Here is a 6000-nt window from a genome sequence, read left to right as displayed (position 1 = left end):
AATAATTTATGTCAAAGTTAGCCTCTTCATCATTGAAACCAATGGCGTAATTGAAGGTAACGATTCCGCCAGAGGGCGTATGACTCAATGGAAAATGGTAGTCGAGACTCGTTGAGGTTATCGTGCGACGAGTCGGAATACGAAATTGAAAGTGGGTCAGAGGAGGAAGTAAGTCCATGATTCTGGAGATAATTTACCAGATAAATTCAAACTGAGGTGGCCTGGTAGGAGAGTGGTTAGCATGTCCACCTCACAATTCTGAAATATATATAATATAATAATATCTGAATATATATATACATATATATATATATATATATATATATATATATATATATATATATATATATATATATATATATATATATATATATATATATATATATATATATATATATATATATATATATATATATATAGCTGCGTTGATGGTGCACATAGAAGGAAGTGGACCAGCCGGTAAGTAGCCCATTGTGTTGTTTTGATCAAAACATTTTACCGAAGACTGCTACCACCAAGTGACAAATGACGTGTTGCCAATGATAATAACAATGATATGGGATTCAAAACAAAAAGACATTAATACCTTAGGACACCAGTAAAAAAACTCCCAGTTTTAATATCCTCAGATAATAATTTATAGAGATCTGATGTTAGGGCTCTCCTCAGTCTCTCTTTTTCTCTCACCTACATATGTCGTCTTATGGCGATTCTGCCTTTGGGTTGAACATATTTAAATCATTTTCTGTATTGCTTATCCTAACAAGAGCCACGATTGGTTTTGGAGTCCGCCAATTATGAGCAGCAGGCGGCACCTTAAATTGGTTGCAAGCCCATTGCAAGGTACAAGGAGACGTAGAACCATTCACACTCACACTCATACCTCGGGACAATTTAGTAGTCTTCAACCAGCCTACCATACATGATTTTGGGTTGTGGGAGAAAACCAGAAAAACCCACGCAGGCAACATGAAGAGGCAAAATCCACACAGGAAGGTCGGAACCCACCCTTGATTTCAGAATTGTGAGGTGGACATGCTTACCACTCCCCTATCTGGCCGCCTCAGTTTGAATTTATCTGGTAAATTCTCTCCAGAATCATGGTCTTACTTCCTTCTCTGACCCACTTTCAATTTCGTATTTGGACTCGTCGCACGATAACCTCAATGAGTCTCGACTACCATTTTCCATTGAGTCATACGCACTCTGGCGGAATCCTTACCTTCAATTATGCCATCGGTTTTAACGATGAAGAGGCAAACTTTGACATAAATTATTTTTATTGCACAATTTCAATAGTTATTCTTACGTCCACGGGAGACGTCGTGGCGAGGTAGGAGGGATTAGGACCCAGTCGCGGGGAAGCAGGTGAGGACGAGGCAAATGGTGCTCATAACCAAAACTTTAATAACTTAGGAGGGACCTTACAAAATAACAAAAACTTATGAAACAAAACATGAAACCAAACCGGACTACGGAAAACACGTGGAATCGAGGAACAAGGTAACGTGGATGCATGGTAAGGGAATTTAGGCAGACGATCCGACAATGACATTATACGCAGTGGGGTTTAAATAGACACATCAGGGACTAATTTCGAATCACGCGCAGCTGCGTGAACACAACGGCAAGGCAGGAGGGACAAACGAGAGTCGGGAAAAGGCAAAGGGAAAAACAATAGCAGGCTACTCCTAACAGTTATGGGTCTGCGTGATTGTTGACTATCAGTTTTTGACTTTTTGACAAGATTCTATCTTTGAATCTGTGTAAAACCGTGATAGTGGGACTTTAAGTTATTAATAAAAATGTGCATCACATTACTTAACTTTTTTAATTTTCTTCAATAACATACCGTGCCCCTATTCTCACGCACATGCGCTCCAATTCTATTTACGCTCTATATTCCGGTAGAACATTGGAATGAGGCAGCTCCTAGAGTATACATCGTCTGCACACATGCACGTAACAAAGCCCCAGCATTTGTGTGGACCCCTGCCTTGTGTCTTCATCCCTGTAGTTGTGATCATTGGCCCCAGTTGATGCGTTGGTCTAACACGAGGGATGATGCTGTCACGCCAGCGGAAGACATGCGGGCTGATCGTCAGATCAAGATGCCAAGCGCCACTCATCTCTCCTGAACACAGTCATGTGCGAAATTGATTTTGCCGTTATTGCTGCACTCCCACTCGTTCCTTCTCTGGCTGCCACAACCACAAGCGGAATAGATCTCCTCCCCACAAAAACAGAACAGGCTTGTCCTAATGAGCAGACAGTCAACAACAGATTGATGTTTGCTGTTTATGTGCTCTAAATAAGTGTGAACATGATTGATGGAGCTGCAAATGCTACAATGTGTCAGATTTTTTGTTTTGCCTTTCAGTTTTTTGTTCAGGAATGTCGCTTTTGATGTTAAAAAGATGCCTACTGCTCTCATTGTTAATACCTAAAAATTGCTTTATTCATCATAATATGAAAAAAAAAACATTTTTAACAACAATCAATTGTCAGGTGTGCCGAACTCAAATCTGGAATCAGAATTTTTTTCTGTCATGTAATGCAGTTTATATGCAGTTTATTCAACTTACTTCCATTCCAATTCGGGTCTACTTCACAGTTGCAACAATTTGTTCTATTATTTATAAAAAATTAAATTATGGTAGATGAGTGGTTAGCACGTCGGCTCCACGGTTCTGAGATTGAGGGTTCCGATCCCAAGTCTGGACCTTCCTGTGGGTGGTTTGCATGTTCTCCCCGGGCCTGCGTGGGTTTCCTCAGGGTACTCCGGTTTCCTCCCACATTCCAAAAACATGCATGGTAGGCTGATTGGACACTCTAAATTGCCCCTAGGTATGAGTATGAGTGTGAAAGGTTGTCCGTCCCCTCGTACCCTGCGATTGGCTGGCCACCGATTCAGGGTGTCCCACGCCTCTGGCCCGGAGTCATCCGGGATAGGCTCCAGCACCCCCCGCGACCCTAACGAGGATGAATCGGTTCAGAAAATGAGATTACATCCCCAAAACATGCATGGTAGGCTGTTTAAAGACTGTAAATTCCCCTAGGTATGAGCGTGAGTGTGCGTGTAAATTATTGTCCATCTCCTTGTGTCCTGTGATTGGCTGACCACCAATTCAGGGTGTCCCCCACCCGGTGTCCATGGTTGACTAGTACAGGCTCCAGCACCCCCCGGACGATTGTGAGGATAAGCGGTGCTGAAAAGGAATGAATGCAAGCACTATTTTGCATTCCAAATAGGAAACTACAAGAAAAATGGCATCATATTTGCTGCAGCCATTGCGCAACAAGTCTTCTATTTTGGCTGGATAGGAAACAGAAAGAAATGACTTTTGCGAAATGGTAGTGTGTGATTATGCGTGTGCGGTCGATTGGTTGCCGGTCTTTTGGTCGCTGGTCTTTTGGTCGCGGTCTTTTGGTCGCCCCGACCGCGACAACGGGCGACCAAAAGACCGACGACCAAAAGACCGACGGCCAAAAGACCGGCGACAAAACAAGGTAAAACAACACTGTCTACGCATCAATAAAAGCCAACAATGGCCATGAGCAGTTTCACTGAGCCGACATGTGAGTGTATAAGAGTTTGTATGTATACATGCTTTAAGAAGCTACGTCAGTCAAGGTCTTAACAAGTTCTCCAACCAAAAACAATAAAAGGCCGGGATCTTTGGAGCTTTTCTTTAGCTCAGGGGTCGGGAACCTTTTTGACGAAGAGAGCCACAAACAATTCATATTTTCAAATGTTATTCCTTGTGAGCCATACTACGAATTTAAAAGTCAAAATTCATACATGTAAAGGAGTTCCTTTTCAATTTTTTTTTTGTAATTTCACCACTTTTAAAGTGGAAAAAACTGAATATTTTTAAAAAGATTCTTATGCTGTTGCTAATCAATGATAGGGTGCATTCCAGAAGAGTCTACTGCAACAAAAATGAAGATTAAAGCAAAAAAAAGAAGAAGATTAAAGCAGTTCTAAATGTAATATCTCAGTTCTGTCAACAGCGATTTCTATATTTTAGCTCACAGGTTAGCAAAGAGCCAGATGCACCCATCAAAAGAGCCACATGTGGCTCCCGAGCCATAGGTTCCCTACCCCTGCTTTAGCTTAATAATTACTAGGGCATTAAGTATGACTAAATAGTCATTCGCAGTTTGTATTTAGGGAATTTGAGCAACGATTTAGATGGTAATTATCACTTACCTTCCGGGCGACCAAAAGACCGGCGACCAAAAGATCAGCGACCAAAAGACCGGTGACCAATCGACCGTGTACTGTGATTATGTGTGCCATATAGAATCAGAGGAAATAGGGACATGTTGTTACCTTTGAAACCTGACAGGATAAAATATAAGAAGGGGCCATGGTCCAGTTGACCGAATTTCCTATTCTTGTTAGTTTCATAACATATATGTATTTTTTTCTGTGGTCCAGTGTAATTCAGCAGTAGCACAACTACTGTAACTGCCTAAATTCAGCATGTATGAAAAGTCAGTGGGAAGGGAGACAAATATAGATGGGATCATCTATTAGAAGGCTAAACATACCTGGGTGGAAAGCAAGATAACACACTTATAGATGGACCTGGAGCATACTGTATTGCAAAATATATGACATACCTTGCCTGGGCAGTCAGATATAAGAGTCTCAGCATTGTACAGAATCAGAACCCGACCAAACAAGAGGTGGAGAGAGAGGAATTAAAAAAGCAGTCGGGCACACAAGTGCGGTGTCTTGTTTGAAATCAAATTGAATGATAGATAATGGGAGAACATTGCAGTAAAAAGCTCCACTGATTTCTTTTCATCTTGGGACACACTTGCCAATTTAGAGTAGTAGTATTATGCAAGACATTTGAAGGAAATCCAGTACCATGGTTAATGAGTATGGAAGATAAAAGACAGGATGACTCAAGGATAGAAAAGGCGTAGAAGATGTGGAAATTAATGATTGAACAAAGTGATCAAAACAGGTGACACAAAACTAATGACGCTTGAAGAATTCAAGATGTTTTTTTTATTAGGAATTTAACTTTATTGGGCAAGTGACTTTTTTTTAAAACTTAACCCAAAATGCAATATAAACATACAGTATGTGGATGGTAACTCAAAATCATAAACGTATATATTACGAAATTAACTGGTTCCAGAACTTATTTCAAAATTTGCAGTTTACGTAAGTAGAGCAGAATTTTATATGTGAATTCTCTAATTATTTCCACGGTCTTAAACAAAAAATATCAACAATACCCTTTAAAAATGATTAAAGTGTCCCAATTTTGTATCACAGATCCGAGAAACACACAAAAATGAGAGTTTATGATAAGAAAATCATTTATTAATGTATTAATAACATTATGTATATATATGTAAGGGGGAAGCTAACATTAGGCAACAGACAAAGCACATAAACACATGCATACAGACATCTGATTGACTTCAAAATAAGAATTCAAAACAACTCTGCATTAAATAGAACTTATTTTTTATTGAATGTTTTTCTGTTGTATGATTTTTTTTCGCATGTAATTTTTCACCCGTTATATTAAAAATTGCCCAATTTCCCTCGCATAACAGGTGAAAAACAATAACAAAGTCTGGATGGAAATTCGGTTAGGAAACAAATTGTAGTTATAGAAATGTGTAGAAAAAACATGTCCAATATCTCACACCAATGACTGTATAATAAACAAAAATGAAGGGCACATGCGGTAATCCAACCAAGACAGGTGGAAAGCGCAGTATCAGAAATTGAGCAAGCAGTGGGAGCAGCATCACCTAAGCAAGTGCAGCCTGTTTTTGCATTGGACAACTGTGAAGGATCTGGACCACAAGCTGGACTCGCTCCGATGGAAGAAAGGGGAAGAGTGCATTCCACCTGTGCTCAATAGGAGGGGTCAGATGGGGGCTTCCTGGACATCTGCGGTCAACTGAGTTTCTGACTGCGGACCCTCAAATTGTGTGAGTACCAGCCAGAGCAGGCCTAATAAA

Source organism: Stigmatopora argus, chromosome 9, assembly GCF_051989625.1.
Source record: "Stigmatopora argus isolate UIUO_Sarg chromosome 9, RoL_Sarg_1.0, whole genome shotgun sequence".
NCBI lineage: Eukaryota > Metazoa > Chordata > Actinopteri > Syngnathiformes > Syngnathidae > Stigmatopora > Stigmatopora argus.
This window is presented reverse-complemented; position numbering follows the sequence as displayed.